Raw genomic sequence first — 17085 nt, 5'->3', positions numbered from 1 at the left:
GATAGTCAGGTRGTTGGGAAGCAGTGAATTTGAAGGTTTCTCAGTATTGTGGTGATACTGTAAGGAAGAAAATTGATAATTGTCGGTGCACTTTTGGTCTCATAGCATTGAAGAAGCAGTACGTTGGTTCTTATTCTTCTCTTTAATTCAAGGCTTCTGTATTGCCGTTGTCCTATCTAGGTTATGGCTAGTGAATTCTTACTGTGCYGTAAATGAAATCTGCTTCTTGAAAATAAATAGCTTGTGATCAGTATCAAGTATAAATGTCAGATAATTGCACAAGAAATGCAGGCCAGTTTGTAGCCAGTAGTCCAAATGTAGCCAGTTTGTTTCTGTTGCTATGTCACGTTTCTTGCTTTATTTACAGGTCTTGTTATTCCTCAGAGACAAGTGGTACTGTCAGCTTTTCATGAGTCATGTGAAAATGTCATTTTCACAGTTAACAGGTGACTGCCGTTAACCAGGGAGAGAATATGTGTATTAAGTTGTTTGCTGCAATAGAGGTCTAAACATATTCATGGTAGAACCCCCTTGATAATGCTGCTATAACATAGGTATTTGATGACTCTGTTGTGTTTATAAGCCGCTTTTGCAATACTTCAGCCTCCTTTTACAGATGTATATGTACAAATGCCTGTCTTCACTGTAGAAGTAAAAAGCTGAACCTTCTTTTTCCTTCCTCTTGTCTCCTTTTTCCCCTCATAGACATAGATTCATAGCCTCCCAGAAAGTTAGCTGTGAAAATGGTCATTTTTGATGACAGCTGTGGAGCTAAGYTTCCCAAGCCTGAGTGGCAGCCAGCCAGCTGCTGAGACAAGTGGTGACCTTTCAGGACAATGTCTCTCACAAAAATGTCAAAATATTAAAATGGCAGACATCAAATGCCATGTGCATGGGGAAGGGCAGTCATCTGGCAGGCTTTTAGCTGAAGACAGTTAATCCACTGCTTGTTTGGATTATACATTGAAAGCCCCTGCCTAAGTCTCTAAAATATAAAGAAATTATTCATGTGCGTCCTGAATAACATGAGAAGTTCTTCTGGGAAGATTTGGGACATGGATGGAAAATTTCAGAGATGTTTTATTAAAAATCTGTTCAGGCATCTTCCTGACAGATATCCAGAAAAGCAGGTTTTGGCCTTTAATTTTGCTTTTTACATCATATACCAGTTTTCCTCCCAAATCTCTCATCCAGAATGTAAATAGATGCTGCTAAAGCCTAAGCAAAGTTCACTGATGTGCACAGGATGCTGAAATTCTGATAGCATGCGCACTGACTTTTTAGGCATATGCTCACTGAATACTAAACAATCCCCTGCAGTTCTTGGTGCTGCAGCCCTGAGCTGAAACCTCATTTGCTATTACATGCATCGATGCTTTGCAACTTTCTCTGAAGGCACTGAGGTGTGAGCATTCCCGTGCTCACTGGTGTGTCAGCTTCTCAGRTACCTTTACCCCTGGTAACAGATCRGTGACACTGATAGGCTGCCTCATTGGCTTCAGCCCTGCTGCATAAATATTTCTGGGAGGTGTGAAACTTCCTGATCTTTGCCTTGGTCTGTAGGAAAGCCAGACAATGTGCATGGTTGATCAGGGAAGGGCTGTTCACCTTGTGGTTGACCTCTCTTGGAAAGCAGGTAGTGGTACACCAGTGACTGCACCAGACCAGTTTTGTCCAGCTGGTTTGCAACTGGCCACAGTTCAAGAGAATTTTCAATATTCTCTGTGCAAAGTGAGCTGCCAGCATAAACCCTGCAAAGCATTAAATATTTAGATTTAATAGTGCCAAATCCATTGTTACTTACCAAGATGCTGAAAAGGTAAATAGTTTCTCCAGCATTTATTTTCTGTTTGCCTTCCCTTTCAAGATAGGAGTTCTGTGTCATTCTAAGTTTTTACTCTTACTACAAGCAAGCAGCTTTTTGTAATTGTGTTTTAGTGTTCTTCTACTCATAGAGGAAGTGGTTCCCACTTGCTCTGCCCTTTAAAACTGGGAACATTGCATTCCATAATCACCTTCTCTCTACCATAATGATAGGAAAGGCTAAGTATCAGTGATGTTTTTTTCTTTCCAGTCAGTATTCTTTGATCACTGCTCCTTTCTCCTAATTCCCTACRAGAAGAATTCTGAGGCAAATGAGCTGGGTAAGGACAAATTCCCATAAACATTTTACAGGAATCAATCCTTCCTCCTTCCCTTCCTTTCTCCTTTCCTCTGTCTTTAAATTTTTATCTCCTCTCACACAAACATTTCTGTGATTTGAGAATTACTAAGATGTAAAAATCTGTTTGGAAGAACAACATTATGCTCATCCACTTGAGGAATGAAGAGGTAACTGAGGCATCAATTAATGTAGCTTAACACAGCTCACATACCTAGGCTGAGTTTTGGATTTTGATTTTCAAGCAGCAAAACATGTGTAGACCCAATCTATTTAATCATCTGATGTTAAAAAAATAAATAGGGATGCTGCTGTTTTCTATGGGCTTTGCTTGAAGAAAAAAATCTGAGAAAAAATAACTGCAGCAGGGGTAATTTCTTTAAAATCAAATTGTACAGGACTTGGTTGTTTCCTAAGAATTGTGCAGTGTCAGATTCATTCAGTGCAGTTCATTAAACATCAGTCAATACACTTCATATGAAATACTGACTTGCACCAATGACATTATCATTTTATTCTGCATTTATATTATTATTACTCTTTGCTATTTCTTTAGCATCTAAAACCACCTTTTTTTTGTCACTGAGCTAGGTATTGTGTAGAAAAAGAAGGTAATCCCTCTAGACTTCTTACAAGCTTTATTACAAATAAATCAAAACCTCCTTAGCACACACTTTCTACCTTTCATGTTTGGTTCTCTATCTGAATTCAGAGCACAAATGTCAGTAGTGTGTTATCTGTATTGGTCTTTAGGACACCGGACTTTGCTTAGACATGGGCTTGAAATTGCATGTAATTAAAATTAGGGAATGACATATACTTACTCTGACCTTATTTTAAAGCTGTCTTACTGATTCACTTGAAGTATCTCCCTTAGGCTGTTAGTGTTTAGGTATTAAGTTAATGAAGTATATTAATTGAAGTTAACTCAACTAACCAAAACATGACTATAATTACAAAATAGTTCTGGACCACCAACAAAGATTTCCCTTAAAATCGTTAAGGCACTATTGCCAAATACCAATTTAATAAGTTTAATGATAAAGTTAAATACTAAGGTTTTAATATTCATTATTAAGTTTAATGAAGTATGTTTACTTTTGGTTATTTACAGRACCTAAATCAGTGTTGATTATTGACACGAAATAGCAGCAGCATGACATCACTGTCACACACTAATTGACTCATGGACCATGTACTGTGATTTGAGGGGGAAGGTGGAGATTACAAGTCTTCATCTGCATTTTTTGTAAGACTATTTTTTTCCATYACTCTGCTCCTTATCCATCTTCCAAATAGATTTCAGGAGCAGTCACACATCTGTTAACATCACTATTTTTCCTACCTTTCGTTTATGATATGGTAYAAGGTACACAGTAGTTTTTATACTCATAAACTGAAACTCGGACTAAATTGAAATCAGTCAGGACAAATCTCTAGTACACATAGCCCCATTATAATAAACTATCCCATGCTGAAGGTATTTCATGTTTGAAATATGAACAGTTTGTCCAGTTTGTACACTTTTCAGATCATCTTTAACAAGGCAAGGCTGTAGCATATGAGTACAAGCTATAACTTACCTGAGCAATGTAACCAGCATATCTGAGCCAAATGGCATAATTATTCTTTCTGGAAATGTATATTGCACAAACCACTATGATTTCTAATTGCCTTTTTTTTGAGGTGATAAACCTAGTTGCATATGCAGGAATAAAAAATTGGAAGGATCTCAGAGGGCCAAATTGCAGTTGAAAAGAAACAGTACCTTTAATTTCTCAGGATTTTTAAATTTCACTTTGAAATTATACTTTATGATGTTTCTTTTTTGCATTGACACTGCAACTTGTATCATTTTAGTGACATATTAAAAACTAAATCTAAATTTATTCTAGCACTGTTGTCCCTTCCATAAAGCAGTTGAAATTATCTATATGATTACAAGCTAACAAACATGAAGGGCTRTTGTACTACTCAAATGACTTTGGGTTTGGGGTTTTTTTTTTTCTGCAGAGAATGATTAATAAAAGTCTGAAAGACTATTTGCAAGCATGCAATTAGTCATAAATCCAGCTTGATCTGGATGGATAAAACCTCAGTTTATCAATCTGGTTAGCTAGTACTTTGAAAGGATTTTGCAGAACTCATTAAGTCAGGAATATTAAGATGGGTGTCTCTTTTCTTATGAGACAATAATATGATTCCCAAAGGGATAAGCTAGAAGGTCAAAGACAAAACAATTTATCCCCAGAAATGGGATAGATTACTGTTAAGAACATTCTGAAATCCTGTYCTATCATTCATTTATTTCAAAGCGTTCCTAAAAGTAAYRACCTAATTTTAAAGACAGTAAATCAGACATAACCAAATCACTAAAGCTTGTCTTTTAGAAACATGGGTATTCTTAATGTAAAGGCTTCAGTACTTTTGAGTCTCCTTTAGCTATCTAGGGGAGCAACTGAAAAAAGTTAAATACCTTTTCTATTCTGTTTCCTCCCCACTCTGTCAATTCAGAGGGAATTCACTCTCACAAGGGCCCTTTTAAAGAAATTAGAGAGATTGCAGACTGATATTGAGCTACCTCTGTTGAATACCTTGTAATGAGCCAGCTTCCATTCTTCTTTGGAAACARGTTCACTGAAATAAGTGGTTTTGGCAGACTCTGTCTTAGCAGCATGCAGCATGCAGAGAAGTAGATCCTGCTGGTTGTTATAGGTTTTTATAGGTTTTTGAAAGAGGAGGTTGACTTCAACTCCCTTGACATTCTGAATGTTGCCCTACTGACATACCTTCAATCCATAGGTTTCTAGAGCTTTGTTACAGTATGTGTGGCTCTCAGATTTTAAATCAGTCAGTAGTAATTTCTATGTAAAATTCARGGTAATTGCCATGTAAAAGTAAAGCAATGAGACTGAAAATTGATTAAAGAATTAGATAACAGTACCCAAATTATTTTAGTATATTTGGAGTTCCCAGGACAATACAATTATTAGCCTTGGTCCAAGATATAGCCATTCTAAAAGTGAACGTAACTCCTACTGCATATTCCCATGGCAAAATTTTACCCCAAATGGTCTTCCAACCATCAGTGTCCCTAGTAGGTGGAATGGTCAAAATAGTCTTTTTCTCTATAAAATTTAGATTGTATGCTTTAAAATGAGAAATGGAGAATTCATTCAGCTTTTCTTTTGTTTTTAAGAACACGTTGAGAGTTAATATTTATCTATACAACACAGATGCCATTGTGTAATGCTTATAATGAATACCATGCTATGGCATCAAAGGTCTTCTAGAAATCAATAATTATTGATGAGAAAATAAATAATTATTTTCACTGTAATTATCAGGAGACACGTGATGGTTTGCTTTGGTTCTGACCTTGATTGTTCATGCATTGAAGTAATAATTGCAGTTAATTCCTTCTTTTCCACAAATATTCATGACTTGCACAGCATCAGAGAGTTAGGTAGGAGACGACCACCATGTACAACACTTGTGTTACTTGGGAAGTATGGGTATGCCCTTTTGGGGCAAAAAAAGACCTCACCATTGGCTTACAGTAAAGCTTTTTAGAAATGGTTCTGTCCTTAAAATRTTTTCTGAAAGGTTTTTCTTTGCTTTATTCTTGAATATGTGAGGGTAGATAGATACACCTGATGGCAAGTGCTATGGAGAGCAGAAAGAAGAAATCTCTTCTTGGTGCTCCTTGATCCTCAGGCAGCTAACCCCAGGGGAAATCAGAGTTGATGTTATGAATCCCTGATTTATGGAGATGGGAAAAAATAGCTTAGATCCTTGAGCAGCAGAGACCCCACACTAATCTGACCCTATCATCTGGAAAGCATTTTCCTGTAAGTATACGTCCCCTCTGTTTGTCACCGAGTAAAGTTTGAGTGTTGTCAGAGCAACGAAGTGGTACAACATCACTGTCATGTTCTGTGCTTCTGGTAAACTATCTAAATAAAAGTGTTAATAAAGAGATCCCTTGAGCTGATTGTTTTAATCAGGTATGGGGATTGAAAGTAGGTATAGGGCTGCCTGTCACATTGGCAGTGCAATTCTCTAGGTCAGTGGATCGCTATCTCTTCACAGGACTGTTTGTCAGTGGGTGTGTGTACATTGCATAGTCCATAGTAGTTTGTTTATCTACTGAATCAGAACAGATGCTCAAATCACACAACTYCCATGAAGGAGGAATTGACAAAGAGTGCAGCTGGGGTGAGGATGGTACAAGAAACTCCATCCATCATTCTCCAAAAGGCACAATGAATGGCTTTATTGTTGCTGCTAACAATTGTTGGCATTTTATTTGCTATAGMCAAAGTATGATCCCACTAAGAGCCAACTTGAAGAAACACAGTGACAGGGCAGTCTCTTTGTTCTGTTCACTTGGCATCATTCACTGAATAGATTCCATTGCCTCTATCTGGACCAAGGCCTTCCACTACTGTTCACCTGCAGAGCACCTTTCCTGACTACAAGTGAGATCTTGAACTGGCTAAYGTAATTGTTATTAGGAGGGAACAGCACCAGCACTATTCATACTGGAGAGTGCTTATAAGACAGTATGTCTTCTGAGAGGGCTGCCCATGGGAATACTTATCCTCATACCAGAGTTCCCTTCACAGCCTTGTGAATTTATCATCTTTCATTGAACTGTATTGGATGCGTCTTGTTTAATATCTTCCTCTGTTGCAAGGCTTATATTTAATGGATGCTACACTAACATTATGAAAGGACAGAAAGCCAGCTCCTGTATCACATAAAAAAATTATTCTCCCAAGTGAGTATGCATTGAGTCACAGTGAGGTTAATGTATGTATTCATGTGATGTTAAAAAAGTAATTTTCTGGATTAAAGCCTCTCCCTATCATTTAATATTCAGGCTCCTACTGAAAAGCTGAGGATTTTCATAGTTCTCAAATAAAGACACCTGGATTTTTGTCATGCAAAACAATCTGATTTGTCTTTATATTGTTCTCAGAAATAACTCAATTATTTTGGCTGATTTTTTTTTTAATGAGTCAAACATCTAGCCTAGCCACTAAAGGCTCCCAATCTATTAACAGCTGAATCACCCTAGCCAGTAAAGGCTCCCAATCTATTAACARCTGAATAGGGTCACTTGATGGAGAAATATATGGAGAAATATGAAATTGCCATGCTTATAGATTATAGTATTCAAATGCAGCAAAAATGCACAATTGGCAACAAAATTCTGCTTTAGGCAAACATCATGAGATTCAGTACCTCTAAGTAGCAAGAAGGTTCCTAAGTATAGCTGTAGCAAGATTYCTTAGGATAAACTGCTGAATGGAAATTTATTATGTTGAGAATGGTATTAAATATCTCTGTGGGTTCTTCCCCTTCAACAAGAGATATTGGAACTTGCTGTGGAATCTGAAATAACTTTGGATGAGGAAGGAAGTGAAAGGCAAGAAGATTGGACCACCTTCTGTTTCATTTTTTTAAAATGCTTCTCAGAAAATTTAACTTTTTCCCTCATTCACAAGTTAAATGGGTTTTTGAATCTGTAGAATAGTTCCTTTTCAGAATGTATGTAACCTGTTATTCTGTATTGTGGACATTAATGCTCTTGAGTCCTCTGCAGAATCAAGGGGTTCGCATGTGTTTTGTTTTAGGCATCATCATATCTGTGGATGCCAGTGGCATGGATTGTAAGATAAGCTTCCTTTCCAGCTGACTTGTACTTTTTGCTGTCTTTCACCTGTCCATAAAATGACCAAGAAATACATCTTTAAAATAACTGCATTAACCTGACCAATTACTGAATTTTAGCGATTACATTGCAATAATCATTACCTCCATCTGTGAGGTCTCTCTCAACTTGTGCTTGAGTCAGAAAGCAACCAAGAGCAAACAACAATCCTTTCAATGCAAGAAGCCTCCTTTAAAAGTGCCACCTTTCTGACCTTGACAAGCACACAGGAAAGCACAAGTGAATACACACAAACTTTCAAGGCCTGCTGTTCATCCAGACCCCGGGTACTGCGCAGTATTACCTCACACAGATTTTGTTCCTTGCATACAAATAGAGTCACAGTGTGTGAGCTATAATGTAATCCATGTTGCAGCCAGGGTCAGCACAAAGGCTCTGGTAGAGCACTGTGTTGCAGTCAGGCAGCTCTGGCTGTTTTAACAGAATCAGGGGATCCTTGCTCAAGAAATGAGGCAGAATAGTCATTACTTTTAAAGCAATAAGAAGAATGAATGCTGGAAGAAGTGGCAATTTATTCATAAAAGGCTCTGTTAAATAGGAAAAAAACTCCCCAAATTGACATKGAACTGATTTCATTTTACTATAAAAATACCAGAATTATGCTGGATGCAGGTTATAAAGATTATAATTTTATTTCATGTTGCGTATCTTCAGGAAACACTGACTAATATAGATAGCATTGGCATTGCTTTTCCATATGCATTTTTATTTATTTGCTTGAGCTAGAATACACAATGTCTCAWTTCTTCTTTGCTGGCTAGGCAATACTGCAAAAGATTTACAGTTTCTTCTCCCTAGTCAACATTTGCAAGAAACATATCTAGACATCTTTGTTTTCAAATTAAAAAAAAATCACATTTGGGCTGATTTTATACTCACATTGAATAAGTAACTAAATGTCATGTCCTTTATACTTTTGTATTAATTACAAGTATGTTCTYATATAGATTTCTCCCTTCAATTTACAGTTGCTATATAAATATACTCTCATCCAAATACCTTTTTAGGGAGAATTTGTTTTAAAGATGTGTAGAACTCCTAAGAAAATATGTATTTCTGGAGAATTTTAGCATTCCTTTAATTCCATTTCTTTTCAAATCAATGAGCGCATATTGAACAGAACTTCATCCTTTCAGTATGCATTTTTGTAGGTTTGCTTGAATTTTGTAGACAATACAGAAATTTAGTGGTAGATGCTATCGCTCTGAAGTGAGCCATTTGTAGATTTCTTGTTGTTGTTCTTGCCTTTAATAAGAACCTTTGTATGCTCAGTCTCCTGATGTTATCTGTTATCCATTCTTTCTCAGGTTCTTGTATGTTTGATTGACTGGARAATTCTAGGATTATTCTGACCCCCAGTTTCAGTTTTCTTAGACTGCTGTAAAATGGCACAGCATAATTAAATCCAGACATGGGGGTGGTTGGGTTCTGATTACATGTGCTATTTGGATCAAGGGGACTTTTATATTTTAATAGAGTTCTCCTGCATGGATGAAGTTTGTGGTATCTTTAATGTTAAGGTCTACTTTCCCTCACCTGCTGCTCAGAATACCTTTATAACAGAGCTTTGCTTGAGAACTAGTATGTCCCTGTTTTTATAGGGGGATCACGAGGAACTTGACTTGCAAGCACCTGGAATTTATTAAAATTCCTCTTACAATTTAGCCTGTTATATGAGGATCCTGAAAACCTGGACTTATTGTGTTTGTTTGCAGGTTTATGAAGTACGCACCACCATSTCTTTGGGTTTCTTTATCCAAATGAATGATTCTGACCTTTGTTGTGTCTCTGCAGTTTCAAACATTTAAATTATTTAGGTCTTTGCACATGCTCAGTAACTGGCCCACTTTGTCTAGGTTTGCTGGGTAAATAGGGGATGTAGAAGTAACTTTGGTATARCGTTTGTTTTATTTTTAATCCCTCTCACTCCTATTCAGCAAGTAGGCATAAAATGCATCAGTAGTCTCATTCAAGGAGAGCTAAACTCCTGATCCACACTGGGAGAGCAGAGGGACAAGTCACATCTGCACCACTGGGCACAGACCACTCTGACCATTATTCAGGGGGTGTGTATGTGTGAAGGGAGTTAATTCCTTTTAGTTCCTGGATAAATCCATGGCTGACCTCATTGATGTGACAGTGAAATCAGCAGGAGTTCTCATATGCTTGACAGAAAGGCATGTACTAAAGTGCTTTCTTTGAACCAAGGTCACTGCATTGCTAATCTGAGCATTTTTCTTATGATGGGCAAATCCCTCTTGGTCTCTGAGCATCCTTTACTCTTGTTGATGCAAAATTTGGTTCTGTGCCAAGGAAGCAAGTGGAATATTTACTGCTGAGTTCATGATGGATAGGTTTCTTATGGGAGCAGGAACCACAGCTATCTTTAAGGCAGTCTTCTAATGAATKCTGTCTGTTTGTTGTGTAACAGCAAGATCTTCACAAAACAGTTCTTTTGGATATTTGCCTTRAGTTCTTCTGTGTGAGCAAGAACATCTCAGCCCCACAGAGAAGTGTGAGAAACTGAAGAGGAGATTTCTTTTTCCTTGTGAGCAAGCCCACATTGCAAAGGCCCTACCTAATAAGGAATTTGTCAGTTCCAAAAACACTACTGGAAATGTTTATATTGTTATATAGGAAAGCATTCCTTGGAGACAAGTAATTTGAAATTAAGGTGGATGTGTGTGCTGCTCCGTCTGTGGCTCTTTTGGATCTTTTGGCTCTTTTTATCTGCATACCTGACACTCTAAATGTAGGTCTGCTTCAAAGTCAAAACATTTGTCCTTCTGAAATATTTTTGTGGGCTCTAAACCTAATCAGAGATAAGGGGCGTTTCAGCACTGTTTGCAAAATTCATCTAGAAGCACATGAATCACCCCATAACAACAGTGGAGTTTAAATGTTTCATCTAGATTAATTCACAGAATTTAATAGAGAGATGCCTGTGGTGTAGTAGAGCAAGGCTTATAGTAGCTTATAGTCAATTTGGACAGAGCAGCCAGTGGTGGCACCATAGTGCCTGAGACAGGCTAATTCACTTCTTGACTCGAGTTCTCTCTTACTTCAGGAGTCCACACACTAGGCAGCTATTTTAGAGCTAGCTTTGATACTTCTGGCTACCTTGCTGTTACAGTTTCATTTAGAAAAACCTTAAGGCTCAACAGCTGACTATCAGACTTCAAGGTGAAATGGGAAACTGAGGCCATTAGACTGCAAATTCGGAAGAGTGCAACTGAATAGGGCATGTGCAAAGAATAATTTGTACTTGAAAGGCCTCCTGTGAGCTCTGTGGCTATCAAGGCCTGTGAACCACCTCTCACAGGTGGTGGGACATGGGACACAAAGAGACTAGCTCAGGAGAAAACTTGCATAGATGGACTTCAAACTTGCAGGTTTACTGTGTTTTACAGTGCCAAAGTTTATCTTTACCCACAGTGTATGTATTTTTGGGGGTGCCATCTCCTTTTATTAGTGTTTTTGTGTTATGTTTGGAATGAGTGACATTACAGGTAGTAGGAAATTAAAAAAAAAAAAAAACTTATCCTGCCAAAGTAGTTATCCTTTTTATTTGCTTTCAAAGGATRTTTTTCTTAAGTCAACAGTGAAAATAGTAACAGTTTGTATGTCTGAAATGTCTTCAGTGAGAGCTTCAAAGAACTGTAAATATATCCACGCAGAGCTTTTGTGAAATAGGTAAGACATAATATTACCACTTTACAAAGGGATATAAAAATTAAATCACTAGTGCAGATCTAACTAGAACACCAGTGATAGCCATTACAGCTTTTGATGTACATCAGCTGTATAACCCGTGTTTCTTTCCACAGAGCTCCTAATGCTATAATTGTATTTTTAGTTACAGTTACAATTTGATAATACTCAGCTGCTTTTCCACTGGTGTGAAGCAGAGAAGCAGGTCTCTATGTTCAGTGTGGCGTTATTTACACTATTAAGTTGCGACAGGTATCTCTGTTTGATCTGATCCTTGGTGTGGCATTACTGATGATGTTGAAGAAACCATTCTCACTTGAAGACAGGCAGATTCTGGATGGAAAGCTGGCACACTAGAGGGAGATTCCAGCAATTGTTCAGCAGCACAGGAAGGAGTGGTTGTAAGCCTGACCTGTGTAGAGAGCCATGAAAAGAGAGGCACTGACATCAGTTGTTTCACTTAAGCCATATGGAGCACAGGGATAAGTCCTATAGTCTGTGTGGCCTCCAGGGGTTAGCCACATCCCCAGAAAGTCTTCTGGCATTCGCTAGACTTCAGGAGGCACCACCAAAGGGTTAAATAGTTCCACAGTGTGTCACTTGCTCTCTAATTAGGAAGCCATCCAAGAGCTCAAAGTTCAAAATGCACATGGTCTGAGCTGGGACTGAGCCCAAGTTCCCACTGATTGCAGTCTAATATATTAGTGTGGTGCATCTGCACACGATCTCTTCCCCTTCCCATTTCTGCCATTTGTTTTCCTTTTTAACAGGAAAATGAGACAATTCAGCTACACAGTTTCACTTCTTTTGTCACTACTTGAAGTCTTCCAYTGCTTGAGCTTGTGTGTTTGCTGGGACTAACTTGTAACCCCTTTTATAACTGAAAGGAGGCCAGTAAAACATGACAAAAATCTTCTCACTCCACTCTATTCTGCAGCATCTGTGGCTTCTGCTGGAGAAGCGGGGCACGTCACCTCCCAGCAGCAATGTAGATATGAACTGGKCAGGCTGAGCCTCAGGGGGCCTGAGGTTCCTTGCTGGCCCCAAAGGGAGATACAAAGAACAGGCAAAGTAGCATCCAGCTGAGCTTGTTTTGAGAAGAAAAGGCAGAGTGAGGGTGGGCTGAGGCCGCAAAATGATAAAAAATAAACAGTTTAGAAAGCAAACAATAAATAGTAGAAGCCAGATGCATGGATGGTAATGGGAAGGGGGCAGAGCCAAAATGTTGCCCATGAAGGCTGCAACTGAGGGAGTGGGCAAAATTCTGCTGAATCACATCATAGAAYATGCTGATCTGAAAGGGACTCAGCAGCTTTTGGGATCTTGTGCTTAAGAATGGCATAGGTTTGGGGTGATGGTTTTAAATTTCACCCAGAATAGATGGTAGCTTCTGGGGATGACAGCCATGTTTTTCATATAAAAAAATGTTTTTCCCTCTCCATCTTCAGCCACATGTGATTACTGTTTCCCTCCACTGGCTCTTGGGGTGCTTAACATGGTAGGGATATGAGTCGGATCATTAACCTGTCTGAAAAACACATCCAGCAAGACAAATTTTATCTGTGAGCTTTCACACTGTTCCTGGAACACATGTGAGAAGAGCAGGCCTGTGCAGCTGGGAATGGCGATAGAAAGGGGGATGATAACCTTTTTTGTAAAAGTGTGTTATTAAATCAGCTTGGCCATCACACTTAGCTGGTGCCTGGATTGGTATTGCTGGCAGTGCTRGTAACAATTTTCCTGCATCATACAAGGCTTAAGGACAAAGAAGTAGCTTCATCCTTGGCATAATGCTGTGAGTGGAGTCACAGGAGTTGTACCCAGGGTGACTTTGTCTAAAGTGTGCCTTTTCAACACAGTCCACTAAATCAGCTCATTCTTGCTCTCTCTTTTGTTTCTTTATTTGTGGCTACACTGAATTAGCATCTTAAATAAATTTCCATGGGAATCAGAGATGCAATAGCTAGCTCGCTTTCTCTTGTGCATCTACAAACAGTCTTTTCAGAACAGTCTTTTCACAATCTTATGTACAGTGTTTGGGCACTTGATCCATATCCATCAAGGGATTTTCCTGCCTATCCTATTCCTTAAAAAATCTAACAGTATTAGGTGCATAACATGCAATATATAGTTGATGGCAGAAGATTTGTTGCACGTTTTATATATATAGATGAAACATCCCTCTTTCAGGAGTGACTTTTCACCTATTTATTGTTTCCCACTCTCATTCTGATACATTATTTCTATATTTTGTGACATGTAGATTGTAGAAAAGAAGAGGTAACTTGATTTGATGAAGGAGGGCATTCACTGCATAGAAGACAAGGTAAGAAAAGAACTTTGCAGGAAGAGAGAAAGCTGAAAAGCCAGGCCTTGTGATGAAGAGAGCTGTGGGAGTGGATCAGTAAGAAAGGAGGAACTCTGAAAAGGCCTCGAAGTTCAGGACATGAAAGCATGGCTTTCATGGAGGTGTAGGCAATGTGGCTGTGGTATGGAACAAAAGATAACCTCAGCTGCTACATTTTTGCAGAAAACAATGCAGGTGCATTGGGAATAAGATCTAGGCTCAATATCAAAATAATTAATCAAATACTGTGATCACACAGGGAATCTGGACAGAGATTTACRTGTTAAAAATACTAGAAGAGAGTTCTGGTAAAATAATGGTGTGGATAGCACAGACTAAGTAAGAAATCTGGGTAAAAGTAGAGGCAATGTATGTTATGTACTTGGGTAGCAGCTGATGGAGTTTTGCAATTGCATCAGCATCTCAGATACCATTGCAAACGTGCCTAGTATGGCTCACTGTGAAGAAAAASTTGCAAACGTGACCCCAGCACATTGTGATGCAGTGCTTTGTGCCAGAAAGCTCATGCAGCCTGTCAGCAGAAGCCGGAGAGCTGCGATATGCCCGCCCATCTGAAYGAGGTGCTAACTCCAGCATCTGCTTCTGCAGGGAGTTCAGCTCCTTTATCAAAGCAGAGGGGAGAGAAATTACTTGTGCCAAGACTACACGGAATGTAGTGTGATTGGACTGCTTTAATTTTGAACCCAGGAAAGAATCTTAAAATTAGGAGCTGTCAGGGCATTTAATTCAATATGCCTAAAACACAGGGAGAAATATGGCACTGGAGAAAAGCAGAAAGCTGAAAAATACAAATGGATGCTTGTAAACCACTGACATAAAGTGGTACAGGAGCCTGCACATAGTAAAAGCTATATAGGATATAACAAGAAGTAGGGTGCCTTTGGCAATGCGAGAGAGGGAGGGGTAGATGCTGAGAGCAGAATTAATCAGAAAGGTCAGAGAAAAAACAGTGAAAGCCTAAAAGATGGCATGGTTTTAAGGAGGATTTTAGTTATTTCCTAAGCAAAAAAGAGCTCAAAGAGCCTGAGGCTTGGAGCACAAAGCATGATATTTATGCAGGGAGTTATTATAAAACACTTGATGAGACAGATTTTGGTGGCAGACAGGCCTCACAGCCAAACTAGAGGCATAAGAAAGTAGGACAGAGCTGGGATGAAATGGGATCAGCAGCTGTAAGCAGGGTATTCAATTAACTAGGAACAATTCAGTTCAAACAACAAAGGAGAGAGGAACTTGGGCAGACAGGTGGGATCATAGATGGCTGAGGCAAGATCAGAAGGAGCTTATATTACAGGGAGTATTCACTCCATGCAATACTTCTTTTGTCTCTGTGTTAAGATCAGTAAACTGGCAGAGAAGCATTTGCTTCTGTGCTGTATACCTTTGCTTGAATGATGGGGGGACAGACAAAGGAGGGCACAGTGTGGTACTGAAGAGAAGGGAGACTTAACACCTCCACTTCTGACAGCAGTAACTTGCTAGATCAACTTGGTTGTCTCACAGAATCTTATCCTAAGATGCCTCTGTTGTGACTCTGCTCTTTCCAGGAGATCAGTACCAAAAGAATAAGCAGTTAAGATGGAGGCAAGAGAAGCAATCATAGAAGGATCAATGAAGGGTGAGGGTCAGGTCAAGAAGGTCAGGGTAAGACATTTGTGATAGGGAAGTGAGAAATGCCAGTGTCAGCAAATAAAGCAGATAATGCATGTTAGGAAGGATGAGAATAAGAAAAAGGATGGAGAGAATCAGAATTAGAGACTTTGCAAGTGAAATTTCTATACAGTGAATATGAGCTAAATTTAATTTAGAGGTCTTTTGTTCATTTGTATGTTTGATTGACCTAAAAGAAAGAGTGCATTGGAGATGCCTGCAGGCTCCCTAAAATTGTTTGTATGAATACACAGCAAATACGTACTTTTTCTGAAGTGATCAAYTGATTTTTGGTTTTCCTACCACCTTAAGCACTTTAATGCCTAGCAATAAACCGTCAAGCCCTAGCCCTTCCCAGTCAGTCCCTCTTGTTCCCTTGCTTAAGAATGAAACGCAATATCTTGAACAGCCAGAATGCGAAGAAGGAGCTAATCATTGGCTCGCATTGTGGCTGGCAGGGCAGGCCCGCCTCTTTGGCTTGTGCTGACAAGCTGTTTATGTTTGTGCGCGGCCACCCTTTAACTCAGCCGCCCGATGGCTGTAATGGGACCAACTGTCTGAATGCTGCAGGGAGCTAAATCTCATCAGAGGCACAGTGAATTTCAGCCTCTGATACTCCTGCCTGGACTCTATGGAACACTAGTAAGTAGCCTTCTGTCTTCTTGTGGCTTTTCTCATAAGACTAAGGGCATGTTTTAGCAAGGCAGGTAGGTGCTGTCATTCACACAGGCAGCTATTAAAGCATTTTCTTCTGCCTGAAGTAAAAGAGCAGCTACTTTGTATGCAGTGTCATGACTGCAAGGAGCGCACGATTTCAATCTCAAATGAGACCTTCCTGGGAGGCAAAAGGGAAGAAGTTAACAAGGACACAACCCATTTAAACTGACTAAGTTGTTGGGGTATATATATACATATATRTGTATGTATGTATATATAACCCCCTTTCATTTAACCTGCATGTAGTTTTTCGTTTTAGCTGCATTTCCAGTATTTGATCATCTAGTCTCTTTTCAAATAGCAGCAATTTTTGCAATGAGTAGCATGGTTCGGAAAAGTGTGAAATGGCTGGAGGGGAGATAACTGTAAAATGAATGCTCCCCAAAATGCTGATAGGTGCTGTCATATTTGAAAATATATGCCTAGCAGCAGAAAAATAAAGTTGTGTTCAGAGATTTTAGCCCTCTTTGTTGACTCCTATTGGCAACTGTTCACGGCTCCACAGAGCAAAAGACTGCAGAATGGAATGAGTGTGACTTCTTGCATCTTTAGTATGCCCTTTCTAATTTTCAGAATCTGAAATAAAATATTGCCTGTGTGGGCAGTATTCTCCAACTTAGCCATGCACTACAGCTATTGAAGGGCCTTTTAGACTTTCTCTTTTACCATTTACACCAGCAAAGAAAGTCTTTATGTCCCTGTCAGAGCTGTCCACCGGGCAGAATCTCAGAACTAGTC

At 39.0% G+C, this 17085-nt stretch overlaps 1 protein-coding gene across 8 annotated transcripts in view; it reads left to right on the top strand.

Annotated features, from left to right (window-relative positions):
• The window catches only part of TRIM2 (tripartite motif containing 2), a 110735-nt gene that overhangs the window by 24516 nt on the left and 69134 nt on the right, over window positions 1-17085 (top strand). For 2 of the 8 annotated variants that reach the window (XM_057376068.1, XM_057376137.1), the window contains exon 1: window positions 16125-16272. The exons of 5 other annotated variants lie outside the window; for them this stretch is intronic. The gene's annotated coding sequence lies outside the window, so the exon portion shown is untranslated. Of the gene's footprint in view, window positions 1-16124; window positions 16273-17085 lie in introns of those variants that run through there. One more of the 8 variants, XM_057376190.1, reaches the window with a different exon arrangement.

This window comes from Malurus melanocephalus, unplaced genomic scaffold (genome assembly GCF_030028575.1).
Source record: "Malurus melanocephalus ecotype Western Australia unplaced genomic scaffold, MMel_1.1 scaffold_9, whole genome shotgun sequence".
Taxonomy (NCBI): domain Eukaryota; kingdom Metazoa; phylum Chordata; class Aves; order Passeriformes; family Maluridae; genus Malurus; species Malurus melanocephalus.
The sequence above is the reverse complement of the archived record's forward strand: the minus strand, read 5'-3'. Positions and strand labels throughout refer to the sequence as shown.